We start from the raw sequence: 20,325 nt of genomic DNA, 5'->3' as shown, positions 1-20,325 counted from the left end.
CAGCGGGACATTCCCTATGCAGAAACCACTCAGCAAAAACTCCACTCAGCAAAAACAAACAGCCTTTTCCTCATTTGATTAATCGTGAACTGTTCCTCGAAAAATCATTTTCTCCCTTTATCCGTTGCTTGAAAAGTTTAACTGAGTGAATCCTGGGAAAGGCTGCAAACTGCGAGGTGGTTTATTAATTAGAACTATATCGTTTTCAACTCAAGCCCTGCAAGTGCTTTCCAGGCATCACGCCATGTTCCAGTCGCATTTGTTATCAATGGGTATTTTTAGGACTCAATGAAAACGTACTCGTGGTGCACCGTAGACCTAGAAAACTTTGTTTCGTAACTCTTTTGCAGTGATTCAAATTCTCAAATCGCGTCCAGCCACACTGGTGTGATTTTTAATTCACACTTCCCAACTGACGCTTCGGTCGTGATTTTATTATTAGACCTGTGCATTATTTCTAAAGACTTATCATCAGCTCATTGGCGCATTCTCAAAATATTCAACCACCGGCCATAAATCCCCTATTTATGAACCGGTTTCCACCAGATAACTTTTAAAATGTGTGTTTTAATGAGCTGCACCATGATATTAAGTATTAATTAATCATTCTGGCTACTTTCGAAATTATATGCAATCATTTCCACTGAAAAAACAGATAATAGATTGTTATTTATTTTATTAATATCGTCAATATCAGCGCATCAGTTTTCAAGGTTGCGGTGTTAATATGGGAAAACTCGGTAACTAACACATTTTCCCTAATATAAGGGCTGCATTTCTGTGCGTCTTAAATATGGTGAACTACTTTAATTCTGGTTAGTAATGCCATTGCATACATGATTTTCTAGTTCATTTAATGTATGTTTGACCATTGCCGTCGATAGTTCAATTCGTTATTTATATTTATATTCTTCTAAAAATTATGTTATATTATTTCACCACGACACTCTTGGTTGATGGAACTTACTTCCATTTACTTGCATAGATCAGCGTTAAAACTTTTATAATTCGCCTACTGTTATCTTTCATCATGAATACTATGACTATTTACCGTTTTGTTTTCCATTTATCATGTGAATATTCTATATGAAATTTTGATGATCTATTTTACTCTGTTATTTTTTAATGCATCTACTATAAAATACTTGGACCTTGCATCTATTCTAAAGTAATGAAAAGCTAAATAATCGTATATGTACTAACGGGATACTAATCGGGGTGAAAAAGCAAACAGTTTTCCTTTGAGAAAACATGAGCAGATTTTCCTTTTACTCATTTCCATGATATTTTGATTATCTAAGAATATTTTACAATGCTGACGGTATAATTGCAATGCCGTATATAGTTTTTTTTATGTGCTTAAGTTTTCTAAATACAGTTTGCATGCTAGTTTTCACCATAAATGAGGATAAAGGAAAACGTAGATATGTTATTCCTTAATGCGCGATTTATGTGAATGCTCTCAGTGGTCAAAGAGTGATTTCTTCGTATCGAGAGCATCGTCCGTCTAGATTTTTATTTGGGAAGAATTGAATTTTTGTATCTTTATGTCCCCAAAGCTTTTGTGATAATGTGTTGTTGCCAATAAAAACTCCAGGGACTTCTATTTTCTCCTCTTAATGTCACTCCTAATTGCCCTACGCCGGCCATAAAATGTTTTATGAGAAAGACTTAAAAGGTATTACGAAACCCTTTCGGCGAAGAGATTCTTTTCTTTCATTAGATAAGATAAACTGATATCCCATGTCTTAAAGGGAGAATAATCGTGTATTTAAGAAATCCAGGGTCTCAGAGTCTTATTATCAAGTTTTATCTTGAGCTAATAAATTGATAAGCACAACCTCTTAAACTATCTCTAAAATATACCTAGTAATATATTTTTTCTTCGCTCGCGCTGTTGTGATTAAATTGAATTCTGTTTGCTAAAGCTTAATAGCAATCAACGGCAATTTTTCTTTGAGACATGAATTTTACAAACATTCTTTGAAGTTCGATTTTTTTTACCACTTAGTAGGGTAACATCAAGACTGGATAATAATTGAATATTTTTTGGCATAGAAAATGGAATCTATTAGAATAGAAATCGGTTTAGATATGTCAATGTATGGTTGTGGAAAATGTAAAGCAAATTATATAATTATTCATTTCATTCGTTCACTCTTTCAGGGCTTCAATGAGGAGAATGGTTAATATATTTGAACGAATTTAATGAATGGCCCTCATATTATTTTAATTTTAATCTTTCGTTCGCATTTTTCTTTTCCATGGGTTTATTATCGATATAATTTTATGGTATTAACAATGAATGAGCAGTTAGTTAAAAAATATGCTAAATTTGTTCGTAAGCAAAGGAAAATATTCACCAGCGCTGATGAAACAAAGGAGGGAGCTAATCAATGGATGACCGAGCTCTTCCGTCCTGCCTAATGAAAGAGAAAATTCTGAGCATCGCATACTTGCTCCCTTTCTTTCGATCACTTAGCCGTACTAATAATCTCTTTGGCCTTATTCCCTACTCCCCAACATCGATTCAAATGAGTGCAATCAAGCGTAATCTCTAATTTTTTTCTCCTGCCTTCAGAGGTGAAGGGGAATTTTATTCCTACGTAGCGTAGGCATTTTAAGTAGGGTTTTTCCATGTAGCGAAGTAGGTACCATGAAGTGGTTGAGCTATATTTGAGATATCCATTTGATCAATAGGTTAAGAGTCACTCTCTGCCTAGTCTATGATGATCTAACATGTATTCTCCTCCTTTTATATGATTTACAAGTCACTTTAAAAAAGTTTTAGACATTTTAATACTTTGAATTGAAATTTTTATTTTTGTCTGTAGACATTTTTCCATAAGCCTGATATTATCTTGGCTTAGCTATAATTTTGGCCAATTTCAAATAAAATCACATGCTAAATTAAATGTTTATAATTTATTACACAATGTTGCATTGCGGATCGTAATGGCAAAGTGGCAAAGCAAAGTTTTAGCCACATATGTTTTCAGCATCGGTTGTTCATGAAGGCTCAACTTGTATTTTATATGATTTTCGTTAAAATTTCATAGAGTTTTCGAAATTGACGATTTTAGCAATAACTATTTCTAAGTTTTTTATAAGTTTATTTCGTGTAAGTCGCTGCGTATTTCAAATTGTACAAACTATTTTTAAGGATTTATTTTATCGATTAACATTCGCATTAATTGAAGAGTAATTGCTACAAACGTAACGTATATTTTTTCTCTTATCCACGTTGAAGTATCTGAAGATGACATAAAGCGTTTTGGCGCTCAATTTCGTAGACTTTGTGACTGCAGAACACAGGCTTGATTCTGAACCTTTTTCCATGAGTTTTTTTACTAACAATAAGATACTCAATTTCATCATATCATCCATGCTTAATGTTATCAACGCCTATATAAAGACTAGAGATATAAAGAAGAATGCATTGTTCTTGACCAGGTCTACTGAAGAAGTCATTTCATGTAAAATTCTGTGATTACACTCAAAATAGCTGCAGTACTGACTAAAATGAAGCGCAGCTACTGGTAATATATTGATTATATTCAGTTGCTCTTTCCATGCCCAGGTATGTTTTTAAAAATATTTGTTTTATACTTTGAGTTATTCGAAATATTTGCGTCTATATTTTAAGTGTATTTCACTGAAGTTGGGGTAAGGCGAAGTAGATGAAATTGTAAAAAAATGGAGATAAAGGATTAATGCAAATGGTCAAAGAGTAGTGGCTGAAGAAAACTAGCAGGAAATTTCCTTGAAATGTCCATTTACTGCTTTAGATTCCTACCTCATGGAAGGGTGTGTGTTTATTTTACTTCAATTCGAAGGGAAAAGCCTTTTAGAAACAGATTGAAACTTTCTTTTTGAAATTGGAGGACCTTCGTCTTTCATCGGATTAACAAGGTGCTTTCACAAGGTTTGGTAACTTCTTGTTCCGAGGAAATGTTTTCTTTTATTGACCAAAATAAATCCTCAGACTGAAAATGAAGAGATTTAAAGGGGCAATTTTATCGTTCCTTTTCTTTACAATTCTTAGTGATAGCCGGAATTACTTCTTTTCATCGCCATTAACTTGACTTATAAAGTAGAGCAAGGTTTGAAGTTCTCCATTCATTTCTTTTTAATCAATATATTGATACTAGGAATGAAATGCGATAGCTTTTCTTCAGAAAATTCTGGGATTTACAATTCACTGTATCTAATATGCAAAGTGTCGCATTCAGTGAAAAGTTTAAGTACATACTCTTTTCTAAATTTAATTAGAAATAGTTGCATTCATAGATTAAATGTATAGAGTGGAAAGTTTGTGAATTAATTTTACCCGTTAAGTCTAAAAACAAACGAATTCATTGTAAGTAATTGAAAAGAGCCTTTACTTATAACCTCAAGGATAGGTTGGCTTAGGAAATCGTTTTCAATCAAATCCGTTTTTTTTTAAATATTTTTGGAAATACGGCACAGACACCTAATGGATATTTATCATTTTGAAAAATGTGGTACAGTTTAGAGATTTATGCTATGAAATATTCTCGTTAGGAAAATGCGTTGCATGATACATAGATCTCCTACTTAACACAGTTTATACATCCTTTTTTTATAATTTTTTGGAAAAAACATACTTCCATCAAAATTAAAGCTTCCTAACGTTCAGGTTTGGAGCTTAAGGCGCGAAAAGCATTACAAATAACAATTTAGTAGAGGGCGTTGAAGTTTTCAGGTCGCTGCAAATTTTGTCGGACAATTAATCATTTCTTCATGTCTAAAACTTCTTGAATCACGTCAGAGTTCAAATATATTTTCTGACGTATTTCCTAGTGGAAGACTCCTCGCTCATATCTTCCCGATTTCCATTCTCCCGTGTAAGCGGCCTCCAAGTGACGCGTGGCAGTGATGCATTAAAGCCAGATTTATTTCACAGAATTCGGTCATAGTTCAAATTTATTATGCACTTTGATTAATTTGATCAATGTAGTCAGCAATGTAGGTCATCATTGTTTTACGTTCTTGGCGGAATACGTGTAATTTTTCAGCGTCATAGGTCTTTAAAGAATTTGTTATTGACACTGGAAAAATAAATGCTGTGTATTGTCGGTAAATTTTTCAAAGTTGTATGTGTCCATGCTGTCTAACTTTATATTTCTTGTCCAAATTTTTCTTTAAATTAAATTACTCTAACGGCTTTGGTAATGCGATGTAAAAAGCATGGGGAAACCACCACATTAATATCCCTAGGAGTCGTAGTTTCTCTAGCATTAAAAATAATGAGTTTCATTTGAGAGGTTATAACGGATGTTAAAGAGAGGAAATATGTGGCTATGGTAAGGCAAGCGGATAGAGGAAAAGGAATGGATAGCTGCGTTAAACCAATCCCTGCATTGTCAATTTAATGATGATATTCAAATTAGACCACCCCAAAACGTCTCCTCTACCAGAAGTCTAAGCTATAAGCTATTTTCATTACCCATTTTAATTAAACAAGTAGCTCCACGGAGGTGGCATTCTTCTGCGATTTCTAAAATGCTCCATACATCTATTCTGGTCCGTTCTCACGGATATTTGCATCATCATTAGGCCTAAATTGTTTTAAATTGTTTTCGTCCTCGAACCCTTCAGATGCGCTATTTTTTCGGAGTGGCAACATTATCGTGTACATTGGGAAGTGATTTAATCAAATACTAAAAGTTTTGGATTCTAAATACTTAAGCAACTCCAAGCTAATGTATTTAATCCTGAATTCTACCTATTACGATATAATCAAAGTATCCAATGCAGATCTCAGTGTAGGGAAACCTTAATTTACATCCATTTAGTCAAAATTTGTTGTTTGTAAACATTTTTTACAAAATTTTGAAAAATTAAGGAAATAAAAAAAATTGAAATGTGGCCCGCGCGCCCAACCGCGTAAGAAACTTTAACGCGCCTACTGAAGGATAAAGAGCAGTGGAGACGAGAGCCGAAGAACTGAGCCAACTCATCCCTTAAAAAAATTAAATCAGCTGGCTAAGGCTTGAGAAGGTGGCATGCATGGAATGATGGAAATGTAGACGATTCTCATTTTTTTCTCGGTCAAGCTCTCAAAGCGCGCAGTCAAACATTTTTTCGCATCGTCAGAGAGAACCGATAGAAGGAAAGGAGGGAGAGGATGGAAATAACGCTTTCACCTCTCCAGGCGCTGTGATCATCATCAGCGCTCCTCTTTTGTCCGTTAGAGCCGATTGGGGCTATTTGGAGACGGGCAGATCGTTATAGTTATCACGCGTATGCGACAGCAGCTTTTAATGGTGGTCCATTTGACGCGTCAGCGAGTTGATCCGAGGATGCTGGGGACCAATTCCCTCTCTCTCTCTCTTTCTCTCTCTTCCTCTTTCTAATGATCCCGCGAATTCCGCCGCGCGCTGTTTCTAGAGGAATAAAGGGGGAGGCTCATAGCAAGCTCCCGTTGGTCGCTATGAATTAATTGCCTAAATGTGAGACGATAATTTTCACTGATGCACTATAATGAACGGAAGTTAGTATCACATTTGATAAATATGTAGTTACGTATTTCAGGTGGTCTTTTTTAGAGCACTGTGTGGAAAAAGTGACTTTGTGCGCAGTAACGTGCTCAGTTACAAAGTTATTTACACTAAGTATGACATTTCCTATGAAAAAAATTGGCTTAACCGGGATTCGAAACCAGATCGTCTGGTTTCGAGTCTGATCGTCGGTCAGGTATGCTACCACCAACCTATCGTTTTCCAAGGTTTGAACCGGGTTCGAATTCCGGCCAAGCCAAACGATTTCATCATGACGAATTTCATCCGTGCTGTATATGAAGTATTTTTCATAATCTTTTTATTGCTATATGATCGGGTATTCTGGGCCACGCGACGTCATCGAATGCCCGCAACAAGACTGCTCGAAATGTGAATCCCGGGGAAATAATCCCATGATACCGAAAGCGTGGCATTAACTCGTTTGTGACTTAGCCTGAGCTCTACTCTCTCGAATCCAAAATCAAACTCTACATCCAATCACTGAGCATGTGGGTATTTTATAATTATGATATTAATCGCATTAACTGTGAAAATTCTTAATGGAAAAAATTATTTGCCTTAACTGAGGTTCAAATCTGGATCACCCAAATTTACTCTACGAATTACGTTATTGAGGGCCAGCTTTCCCTCTTCGGAGTTACTGGGATCAAATCCCTGTCAATGCGATTTTATCAATGTGGAATTTCCAATTTGTACCTACTTGCACTCCTGAGTGACTGCAGGTAAATTTGCATTACCAGCTACTCCCCTGTTATTACCTTGAATTATGATATTAATCACTCATAAATATATTTATCACATATTATGACGCAGATGTGCGGAATGCCCATTAATTATAAATTACCAAACTTTGCATTAAAAACTCCGTATTTATATAATTTTCTCTTTATTTTATTATTTTGCTTTAGCGCGTTCTGCCTCCGCCAGATGCAAAGGACTAGCCCTGTTGATGTATGCTTCGTTTGAGTGAGCACACTTCATCGCCTGCCATTAAAGCAAGTGATCCAATCCCTCTCCGGCAATGCGTCTTGAAGCGAAGATTTCGTTCAATTAACTAATCGAGTTGACGCGAGTTCATTAGGGGGTGCGAGCGAAATTTTGAAGGGAACGGTTTTCACGCAAAACTTTCATCGGAATGCGTTGCGATTTCAGTGGAGCCCTTCTGAATTTTAGTAAGTTCGTGGCTCGTTTGGGTGAGTAACGGCTCAAGGCAAGAGTTGATTTCGCTTTCCCTTTAATTTTTTTAAATGCTTGGCCTCCTTCTTTCCCGCTTCCTTAACCCCCTCGGGGGAGCTGTTTGCCTTGCCTATCCCGGAGCTTACTATTTTGATTGGCGTCTGTGTGAACAGCATTAATCGTGTAATTAGTTTACTAATAAAGCTATAATCAGAAACTTCTGCGCTTCCGTAGCCTGTGGATGGGTTTTTGAAATTTGAAGGTGAATTTTCTTTGCCTTGCTTGCGGATGAAAATTTGTTTATGGCTCGTTATCTCTTGCATGAAGTTGAAACAGGCATTTTTCAAATATTTTCGTGAAATTAGAACTTTGGTAATGTCTCGTGTAACTTGCTCAGTTTTCGATTTCTTTTCTGGTTATTCATTTAATTTCGCCTTTTTTGGTGGTATCATTAGAGAAAAATTTTCTTCGTACTCTGAGGAAATTAGGTATTGAGAAATTTAGACTAATTCATTCATTTGATTGCACTCATTAATATTTCTCACCTGGATTAATAATCAGTATTAATACAATTTTATTGGAATACTAATAATATTAAAACCGTTGACCATTTATAAAATTGACTAGCTTTCATAGATTATTAATCGATGATTTTTTAACCAATCAGTATATTCGTATTGTCAATTTAAGTTGCGTTTTGAAAAAAAAAACTTTAAGTTTTCATATTTTCAATTTCAATTTTTCAATGCTAAGGATGGCAAGAGATGAAATCAATTTCACAGAACATGTTATCATCATCTAGACTCAATGCATGAAGTGGTGAATGTAAAAATAAGGAATAAGACATTATAATTTGCTATTACAAATGTAGGATGAAATAATTAAGCACGGGGTAGAGGATAAAGTTCGTGTTCTACACAGCTAAAGAGTATATTTTGTATTCTAACTCAAATGAACATTATTCTGTAATAATTGTACGTTGTAAATTGCTGCTGCCTCAGAACGCAGTGAGAAGAATTTCAATGACATTTTATTGAGGGAAAAACTCTAAAAAGCAGAAATTCACGTGATATAACACAATATATAGCCACATTGTCGATAAGTAATTTTTTATCGAGTAATTTGAGAGGTTTTAATCGTGGATGCATCATTAAATTTTGCTTTTCCGTCAATTTTGAAATTATATTTTAACTTGGCGAGAGTATTTATGCAATAAAAGGGTACGCAAAATCAAGACAAAATCAGGAGTTTGTTTTTCTGTACGTAAGGTCGGTCGGACTCTCTTAAATAAAGATTACGTTTAATGACTGAGAATTCAGGTGTGATGATGTGGAACTTCATTGGGTTAACAGTTGTTCATGCAATAAAAGTTTAATTCTGTGAGATTTTACTTTTCAACCATCCTCCTAATTTCCTCAGCCACATACTGCTGTAGGAAGATATGGGATAATTCAAATGAGCAGCCGCAATCGTTTAACAGGTGACTAGACTGGGAGCTAAATCGTCAAGGGTTAACCGCACTAATAGCTAGGTTCATCTGTAATGGAGCTTTCATGCTTCAGTGTTCTAACATTCATGAGAGGCATTCCGACTCTAAACGCAAGGTTCATTTTATGGTCTTATTACGTTTATACGCAATGTGTAAGCGCTGCCTTAACCGAGAAAAGCATTTCATCCGGAATGGAGCCACAATACAAGAGCTTTCCGCCACAATGCTCTGACAACTATGAGATAGTATCTTGATCTATGCGCAGATGATATGTCACTCATGGTGGTTATTTTACGCGAATGATTCACTAATCTCAAATTTTCGCCGAAGTTTGTAGACCTGAGATCATGCATATTTCTTTCACCTATTTTATTCAAATAAGTTTCCTTCAATTCAATACTCATTTCTTTATTTTTCTCATTCCAGAATTTGTTTCCAATGTGCAGGTTTTGGTTTTTTATTTTAACAAAACCCTTAATTTTAATATATGGTAATTTAATCCCATACTTGCAGTCACCTCTTCAGTGATACATTTTTTTCAAATCGCGTTCTTTCTTGAAATTCATTTTCTTTATCAGTTTTTACGCGGGGAATAAAAATATGTAGTATTTGTCGGAGAAGATCGTTGAAGTTGCGTATGCTGATTTTTATCAAATTTATATTAGAATATTTTGCATCATAATTGACAAATAATGCATGCTTTCATCATTATTTTGCATCATCTACCTTTCGAGTGAACGTTTACAATTGGGTCGCTAATTTATGCTGCTAGTTCAGCCCATCACCCGGATCTAATCGTAAAAGCGACCTATTTACTTAGTAGTGATTTATGTGGTGCCATCTCTATTAAGCGAATTAAGGGTCAAAATATGAAATTGATAAGCTCTCAATATGTACTCGCATCGGGCATTTTATTCAAGCTCATGCTCTAACCTTTTGTAATTTTTATCCGTTTTCAACGCATTCTCTCTGTTTGCATATTTCAATTAAAATCGACTCAGAGTTCGGTCGCTGGAATTTTTCCATCATAATAATACAGGAACACACATTTTTATATTTCCCACGTAATAAACAAACTTATATCGGCCTAGGTTACCGACCTAGTGGGAAAAATTGCAAAATATTCTGCGTTATATAATAATCCTGTGTACTTTTCCATTTTTTCTGAATAAAGTAATAAAAAAAGTGATAGCATCATAATATTCACCGCCCTTGATATCCACTTTATATTAAAATATATTCGTAATTTACCTTGGTATAGGATTCCCATCGCTTATTTCTTTGATTAGAAAAATGGTCATGGGTTCTCATTCTCTGGTTCATGACAAATGATTTACTAATGGTCAAAGGCGTCAACGTACGCGAAGGAAGTCGTCATTAGCTCCCTTTTCATACTCCCTCTTAAAACTTAATATTCACCCCGCCACCAATTACTCGGGCTATTTACTTCCCTATTTCAGGTGAAGTGACATCATTTGTAGCGCACCCGCGTTATCTCCGTCATCGAGTCATAACTAAACGCCTTCAAATGGCTATGAATGAAATTTCTAGCGAGCGGAATTATGTCGCATCGCAGGATCCTTTGGCTACGGTGCAGGGAAGCTATCTCTCCCGCGTCACGGGCTCTTGCTATTAGGCCTTGGAGTGCTCATTTGCCGAACACCGAGACCTGACTCAATAATAGCCCGAGGGCACGACGCAGGGCATTCCCGTCGAAAAGAATGTGACTGTGAAAGGAAAGTAATGAGGTTGATTGTGAGGACTGGATGAAATATAAATGAGCAATTATGCATTGAGGAGGAAATGCGCGAATCTTACAGGACTGCCAAGGTAATCATTAATGCATTTTGTTGGCGCTATTGGAAGTCACCTAAGAATTTAATTGACATAGCAATTACGGAAGATATCATTTTGTTTACTATTGGGATGAGAATCCACTGTAGAAAAAATACTTAATCAGCGTTCAATCCGAAGGCTGGCTTGGTCAGGTGAGGGTAGCGCTCACCCCAGACTAAGACACAGATGTTTTCAAATCACACATTTTGGGTATCATTTCCTTAGGCTTTCTTTTCCTTCGAGGATTTATTTATTTATTTTGGTGGTGCTCGAAGATCACACGCGGAATTTGAACTCTAGAGCCTTCGATCAAATTCAAGTTATTTACTTACGAGGCTCTCTAGTTTGGTAACTCAATAAAATATAAGAAATTATTTAGTTATCTCACATATAGAAAATTCTAGGAGTAGATATAAAATGATTATGTATCAGCGATGAAAAATGTACGAAAATATATCAACTCAATATAAACTATGTATGTGTTAGAATTTTTTGTACCCATGGCAATGAAATGAAAGAGATTTTAGCCGATGTCTTATTTTTAGGGGGATAAATGTAGTAATAGTTTCGCTCCAGTAAATATGAGCAATATCGGAAAGCACCGGATAAAATAGTAAATGAACGTGGAATAAATATGAACATCGAGCACGAATCCATGAAATTTCTCATAATTACTAGTTAATGCATGTTTTGTATGTACCTATGCGTGTCCTCATTTAAAAATACAGTTTGAATTTAATCGAAATCATTGAGTTATTGGAAACACTGTTTAGGAAAATGCTTACATGTTACAACGCGGGAAAAGCCTCAAGCGTCAGTATCCTTAAAGCTTTATGTAAGTAAATAATTGCAATTGATAAAGTGGTTCATCAATTTATTTGTTTGGTTACATTTATCCCTCAATACCTTCATGAAAAGACTGTGAATCAGGCTTTATCTGGTCCCTACTCAAATCCTCCTGCCAGCTTTTTGGTAAGCACGGTTGCCCAGGGATAGAGCGTTAAGCAACTGACGCGTCGCGGGTTCAAATCCCGAGCGAAGTATATGATGTCCATGAACCCCAAAATAAAAATCCTGGAAGTGTGAGTTGGTGCAAGGAACTAAAGTGGCCTTTGTGCCCTGAATACTTACTTCATACTCTTAAAAAATTAAATGCAGTCACGTCATTATTTAACTTGTTACAATATGAATGAAGTGTCCCCTCTAACATGTGGCAAGTTGAAAAATCACACGTTTATGATCTAGAAGGCGAAACTTCCCCAGGTGAGACTCGAGCCAGTGGCATTAGGTTTGTCAAGGGAGGAACAAATAAACTTTTTCCAGCTGTACATACTTGCCAGAAAGCAGTAGGTCCGTGATTACATTCTCGGACGAGGTGATTTTGGTGGAAAATTTTCCATGTGCTTTCGGTCATCATTCCATCTCCACGCCAACTTTGTGTCATCGTATTATGTGTTTGTTTCACTCTATTGTTTCAACTTCTATCAGCACTATTTTTTCTATCTGTACTAATATTCGGCTGTGGCAATTTGTTTCTGAAAGTGAATCAGGGAGGAACCCAAGAGCTTTCTAGTTGGTTGCGCAGTAGCATTAACCTGGAGCCAATATTGTCATTCCGAGCCTCAATATTACTCTATATAATGAAAATCGACGACTTACGAATGGTATCTATTTATAAAAAAAAATACTCGTACATCTCCTTGATGACGCTGTGTTTAGAAATCGGCAATAAGGTTGAATTAATGAGTGAGGAGATAAACTAAACACTCGCGAAGAAAGGAAGGAATTATTATGTTAATAAACTCATTTTCATAAGCGATTAATTTGCTCGTTTTTTTCATTTTATAGAGCGATATTGAAGCACAGAATCTTGGCCTCAGGTTAAGGTTACTGCGCAACCACCTAGGATGCCCCGGGGTATATATTTACGCAGAGGTCACGCCCACCCATGTGAGGGACGGCCCATTAAACAGGTGATTTCGGCGGGCGGTCTTATGCGTCGCCAGCCGATTCAACTCCACACCTACCTCCGCTTTCTGCCTGCCCGCGAGCTCATCCATGCGTGGCGATGTAAATTGCCTCACTAGTAGCGCGCCCTCCACTTCTGCCGCCGTTGCGTTTTAGTTAATCAATATATCCGCGCCAATTCTCAACATTTCCGCTACTAGACTGCGAACCCGCATTGATTAATGATGCTTCTGCTAATGAACTCGTAATTCCGCACTGACATATCCGTGTCGCTTCCTTCACCACTTTTCCTGTGATTTCAATTCGTCATTTTGTTCGAGCCGGCCAAGCTGAATAGTCAATCAAAGCTAGCCTAAAAATTTGATTTTTTTAAATTTCCGTTATGTGATTCAGGATATGGCATCCCAAATTTTTTGCGGTTTTTCTTACAATTTTTTCAGGAATAATTCTGAATCAGCTCAACTGATTCAGGGGAGATATGGTGGAAGTTCGACGTAATAAAATGAAAGGTAGTTGCATTTTTCTAGAGAAATTTAATGCGTACGACGCGTGTCGGCCCACAGAACCCTTCATAGATTTTTTTCACATTTCAGATTATTTTTTTCATCGTAGATCCTTGTTTATTTAAAGAATTTAGGATAAAATACGGGGCATATGACCTCTTTGAGCTTGCATTGACGGAAATTTTTAGCGTATGGAATTCCTTCCGTCAGTTTTACGGCTTTTATTCAAATTTGTATCGTAAGTTTCATGAGCTTATTTTTGCTCCTATAAATAATTAATTATATTTTCCATTAATATTATACCTTATAAAGAATTAAAATAAGGGTATATTTAAAGATTATTGGCAAAAAGGATCCTAAAATTAAAGGTTACCTTAAAGAAAGAAAGCATTTCATATTTTGAGCGTGAGATATTGCGTGGTTGTAATAAAATTTTATGAATGAAAACAAGAACCGACCATTTTACCCTGACAAAAAGAGAATTCAGCACATCCTTGAAGGTAGCGGTTTGTGAGTGATTATCTGGAAGTATGCAATTCAACTATTATTGTATGCTGATAACTCAAGCAAGTGTACTATTGATTCTGCTATTTATTTCCAAGTTTTATCTTAATTCCCTTGTCAAATGAAGCCAACGAATAATATTTACACTACATATTAAGTTAACAACAAACTATTTTTTCTCCATATGAAAAGTTGCTCAAAGGGTTACAGCCATTGATTTGACAGCAAGCAAAGCCCTGGGCATCAAAAAAATCGCGAATTTTTTCAAATGATGGACCCAAAAAATTAAAAAAATTACATTTTATTCCTTGTTCCCCCAAATTTTTTGACTCTGTCACGAATATTCGTTTTTCCCTACTCCAAAACGTTAATCATATAATGCTTTAGTAAACAACGATTCGTACCGACGAATTAGAATAAAATTCGTGTTGAAATTCAAAGTGATACATTAAGTGAGATGGACGATTTCCCCATCACTTCGAGAATTATTATTATATCAATAAATATTAAATATAATTTATTCTGCATTGCGGATATTGATGTTCCCAAATCGTAATTTCCTTGATAGTTTATCCGTAATTAGTCCGCCCCAGTTACGGCCGTATCCCGTTCTAGCCTCGCTAATTCTTCAAGGGTGCCCAGAAGTAATTTTTTTTCGCAAAATGTTTACCTTTATTAGCAAGACGTATTAAAAAACGTTACTCAAGCTTCATCGCCCAATTTCGTATTACGTCATTTCCATTCATTTGCGTTCCCATAAAATTGTATTCACGGCAATGAACCTCAGCGCGAACGCAGTTAATACTGCTAGTAAATATGAAGGGCATGACTTTGAATTCGTGTGAGATCATGCCATAAATTCCTCTGATTTGTCATACTGCAATAGCGCATTGGGTTATGTTGCACCCAATTAGTAAAGTAGTTTTGAATATAAGTCAGTAATTTTTAGGTTGCGAACTAGGAAAATACTTTTATTGGCAGAAGACCAAACTTTAATATTGGCAGATTAATTAGTAGGCTATTATACCAAAATTCATACAGGCACTTTCTATCTATCCGGGAGAATTCTCAAAATCTACTTTACTAATATATAATAATGCTTCAAGCTTATGCGAATGACTTGCGATTTGGCTTCTTTTAGTTTTTAAGATAATTTTTATTGGAGTTAGAGCCACTCCCGGCGAGTTGAGGGATGAAAAGTACATTTTTGAATGCCTATAGGGTGGGCAATAATGTGACGAGAATGTTGATAAGTTACTTATTAGTTATTTCCAACTGCTTTCGTTAATTAATGATGAGAAAGTCTTAAGTTGAAGGGTAAATTATTATTAATTTCACAATTCAAAGGTGTGAGAATTTCGTGTCAACTACTTCAGGTTTTTACAGCTATCAAAAGTGCTACATTATCAATAATTAGCTTTACTTTGGAGAGATAAGAGAGTTGGAACGAATCTTATAGGAGGATAGGTCGTCATCTTTGCCCTTAATTTTAGTACGCGCAGATCAACATTAGATCCTGAATGCATGCATACATATCACGTGCAAATACATATAACGCGTTTGATTTATCTTAGTTTTTCGTAGGTTCATTAGAGATGTACTAAGCTTAATGAAACGTTGAGGGAGGCCTTGTATTGCTTTATCTAGTAGATTAAATCTTAGGTTTGTAGCGAAAATGTTTAACACTTGATTGCATGCAGTTCCCGACCTTGGAAACCCACATGTCTGAATTAAAAAGTTTTACATGAAAATTTCCATGTAATAATTTGCTATCGCGTAATATTTAATTGACATTTTACAATTTTGGATTCATTTTGAAATTAAATAGGTACGTGAAAATTGTGTTAGTTAAATGAAATATGAATTCTATTCGTTTTTCCATAGCTTTTTCTGCACCCTTTGTATTTAATGAGTGGTAGATGGACTCGGTTTAACGTTTTCGCTTATCTACCGGAAATATTGGGTCCCTTTAAGCTCGAATTGATCTCGCGGCCGTTCTCCTCTCTCTCTCATAGCGGTCGGATCATTTTTACGGCTTCAAATCTGTTCTGGAGCTTCTGGACTTCTGGGCGGCGGTGGACTGACTGGCTTGCTGCTTGGCCGCGTGATTTTGCCCTGCAACCGCCAGATTGGCCCTCGGGCTTTAGTAGTCGACTGAGGGAAAAGGCCTGCCCCTACGTGGCCGACTTCAATGCCTGGAATCCCCACGCGGCCGCCCCGATTTAATGCAGTGCCGTTCAATGCTTCGCTGCCGACCTCAACCATTCGTATCGACGATTAGGTCCGAGCGCTTACATTTTGGCCATTAATGCAGGCCACGTTAAACCGCCCTAAGACACCCCAGTATTCTCTGTGTCCACCTCCATGTCCTATTGGAATAGAATCGTCACCTTTGAAATCATTGCCGATTCAGAGGACATAGAATGTGGTGGCTGATTGCTTCTGTACAGTCTTAGCCTCGCAATATGGTACTATTGAGCTTGAAGTGGCTAAATTCGACAGGATGTGCAAATTAAATAGAACTGAGGTATTAATTCCAATTGGTCATCTTGATAAGCGGCATATGAAATCCCTTAGCTAGCTAGCTTAATATTTGTTTAAATTATTTGAGGTGAAAGCAAATTGGATTCAACCTTACAATGTATTTAGAACGAATATGGATTAATGATTTCTAAAGTGCTTGTAGGTAATACAATAAAAAATAATTGAGAAATGAAACTTTTGATTTTTCGATAGCAATATTGGTCGTATTTAATGTAAGAAATGTGATGACATTTTTTTTTTGCAATGTCACATGTCTTCTAGTAACAGATATTTACATTTTTGAATTATTGTTGTCTTTTTAACATTTCAGTGGTCTCATTATACGCGTAAATATTTAGGATTTAATCTTTATTTTTTCCTTGCCCATATAATTCACATATTTTATTTATTTTTCAGGGATTGCTTCTGTGGATGAAATGGTGATGAAATGTGGATGAACGTTGGCTGGTGCCCTATATCACATTTCAATCTTCACAACTCATAAATTGGAAGGCTATTGACGCGCAGGGTGCCGAAGAAGTAGATTTGAAATTCGGTAAGTGCACATGCTGACAGCTTTATCTCGATATTTAAAAATTTCTCTGAACAAATACCTTGAACTGGGGAAAAATATCATGAAGAATATTGAGGACTATTATAATCTTCGTTCACGATGAGCAAAAATTGGGCTTAATAGTTAATGCTTCATTCGCGTAAAATTACGCAGGTTAGTGTTACCCTGGCTATTGGCTTTGGTAATAAAATTTTTTTCGCTTCGTATTGATTTTCAAACTAGCTCAGGTCTGAAAGAGTCGATGTTTTTTTTAAAATATCTTCAGTTGTTTATTTACCTTAGAGAAAATTACGATTTCCGTTATGGTGCTCATTGTCGGAGAATAATGCCTAGATTTTGCTCCCACGATTACTTGTAGGCGATGTCTCTCATTCTTTGTATCGGCACTCGACTTCTCGTTTGAAATATAATACTTTACCGTCATAAAAGCTTCCGATTCAGCTTCACACTCGCAACTCGGATCCTTTCTCTGCAATGGATTCCCTTTTTATCGCACTTTTTTGCTCTCGGTGACAGCTGTCCACCAAGAGTGCTAGAATTCCCAAGTGCTATCTTCTTGAATGACACATCTGGCGATGAGTGTTCTTGAGTATAGAGTAGAAGGCAAGCATTCGAGCTCTCTCTCTCTGCAGCTGACGAGATTGACATGATAGAGCAACCAATGGATTCCTTTATCGATAAATCTAAGTAGTAACCTTTTCAGTTACCTATCTAAGCCAGTAGTTTATGGTAAAATGTATTTTTTCCTCTCTTTTTTGTCTACGACTGTGAATTCGTTTTTAAATCATGTGGAAAATATGGGGAAAATATTATAAATATTTGTTAGAATTTTCTCGACAATACTGTGATTTTCACCGTTTTGGTATCGTGAAATAATCGTTCTGTTGATATGATTACTAAATGAATGGTTTTATTTATTCTAAATATTTTTTCTGGAAAAGTTATAATACCCTTAAATAATAGTTAAATAGCTTTGCCAATACAATTTTGGTTTCTCAATTTCAAATAAAATAGTTAAGCACTGAAAATTACATTTGTATTAAGTGAGCTTCACAAACGATATGATATTTTTTATTATTTTCTTGTGGTGCGTGACATTTATTTTTGTGTGCCCGTAAATCGATAATTTAGTATATATAGATGGAGAGACTTGGATACTCAGTACTGCATTGGACAAGCTCGCTCAAAAACGTTCTCGAAATTTTGATAATTGCTTTACGTTTGAAAAAAATAAGATTATTTATCAAGCATTTAGCCCTATCTAGTTAAAAAAACAAAGAAGTTAATCACGTACATTCGCATTTGAATTGTTCCTGTACAACTGCGGATAAGTTAAAGAAGAGTCATTACTTCCTTAATTGTTTAGTCCAATTATATCGTGGTTTTGACGTCTTTTATGTTTTCAGACTTATGATGATTTTTTATTCAATGGAGAAATTGACTGAGTTGGGTCTATCATGAAATTTATGAATTATTCTCTGGTTCTCAACCTGGTTGACTCATCGTATAGGCCGACGTTTCGGAAGACGACTTGACTCCCATTTTCATGGTCATTGAGTAACAAGCCTTGAAAATAGGAGATAAGTCGTCTTCTGAAACGTCGGCCTATATGACTGAGTTAACCTGGTTGAGATCCTGTGAAGAGTTCATCAATATAATTCTCCAGGAGAAATTTAAATCGTTTTTTATCTTGAAATTATTTTCGCTTCCCATGGTACAACAGATTCATGGACTTTTGGGGCATCAAGCTAGAGTTTTATGTGCGCGGTTTATAAATAATAGGGCTGCGAATAATTCATTACAGGAGGTAACTATAAACAATATCTGAATACTTAACCTTTCGCGGCAGGAATTTCATTTAAGTTCAAGAAAGAGGTTTTTCGAAATGGCGAGGAAAAAGCTCCGCTCTTCCAATTTCAGTTTTCTCCACTCTGTCGGCTTATCATATACACCACGATATATCGCCTTTTATTCTTCATTCCTCTTCAGTTTAAGGCTTTACCGTATGTGAGAAAAGTTTTGCACTTTTTTTCTTCAATTCTCCTTGAATACTTACATTTAAGAGTGACCCATTATTTAAAATTCTATGTGATCCAATCTAAAAAAAAGTTGTATTTCATTTAAACTAAGGCCTTCTCAAGAATTCTCTGCAATACTGAAAGTGAAATCCAAATTTGTCCAGCGGCTCATCGATGCTATTATATTTGCCCCTTAGGTAAGCTTACATCGGAGTCCTATATTGTTTAACAGGGGCCATGGATCCGAAAATATACCTCTGGTTGCAAGGGAAACCCAAATAATTTATCCTCGAGTGTAGCGCTATCAATTTTCAGGTTTTGGTGTACAGGAATTAATTCCACAAACAGCCTTTCTAATATAATAGCCTTTTTAATCGCTAAAATTATGTTAAAAAAATTTCAATGAATGCCTTTAAAAAAATGAAGTCATTGAATTTTACACGTAAAATGTGTTTTTCCTCCACATCAAGCCGTTTCTCAATGTGATCTCTGGCATGTAATAATTAGTTTGAGTAGGTGCTGCGAATACTTGCCATCGCGGTTGGAGATTTGATCAAAGTGAGTGAATGTTATTCAGTGTGTTTGGCGATCAACCACAGAAATGTGCGAAAAATCCACATAGAAAAAAATCATTTGCCTTGAAAGGGATGCGTACCCGGATCCCCCGAATTCCGGCCGAGTGCTTTAGCCAGTTAAACTAGCGAGACATTATTCTCCCCTGTGAAAGTTTTTCACAGAGATAATATTTACGTATACAAAATTATCAATGAAGTAAAATAAATAAAACTTTTTGCCGAGAGATGACGTGGAACTCAGTGATCAACTAAGATAATCAACGAGCATCCACGGGAATTTGTGGGAAAAACATTATCTTCGTTGATCATTAAAGTTATCAATGTTGTTATTAAATCTTGCATTCAAAGTATGAGGAGCGTTTTTTACATGAATCAATAGAAAGCAATTGGAAGAAGTTTAAATTCCAATTACTTGGACATAAGGAACTAGGAGCTCAGGAGCAAGTCTTATCCTTCCCGTATCCATTACGAGGCAATAAGAGAGGGGTCGTGCCTGTGAGAATTAATTTGAGAGCCATCGGCTTCCCTTGAAATGGCCTTCCTCCAGTTTACCGAGAAAGCGTCACCCCTTAGGCTCAAAACCTCCCCTCTGTGCTCAAAGTGCGGGAATACAT

At 36.1% G+C, this 20,325-nt stretch overlaps 1 protein-coding gene across 1 annotated transcript in view; it reads left to right on the top strand.

Moving 5' to 3' along the window:
• Nucleotides 1-20,325, top strand: part of LOC124156252 (putative tyramine receptor 2) — an 844,454-nt gene that overhangs the window by 400,590 nt on the left and 423,539 nt on the right. The window contains exon 5 of the mRNA XM_046530670.1: nucleotides 16,962-17,100. The gene's annotated coding sequence lies outside the window, so the exon portion shown is untranslated. The remainder of the gene's footprint in view (nucleotides 1-16,961; nucleotides 17,101-20,325) is intronic.

The sequence above is a fragment of the Ischnura elegans genome, chromosome 3 (assembly GCF_921293095.1).
Source record: "Ischnura elegans chromosome 3, ioIscEleg1.1, whole genome shotgun sequence".
In the NCBI taxonomy this organism is placed as follows: domain Eukaryota; kingdom Metazoa; phylum Arthropoda; class Insecta; order Odonata; family Coenagrionidae; genus Ischnura; species Ischnura elegans.
Note: the sequence above shows the minus strand (reverse complement) of the source record. Positions and strands in the feature narration are given on the sequence as shown.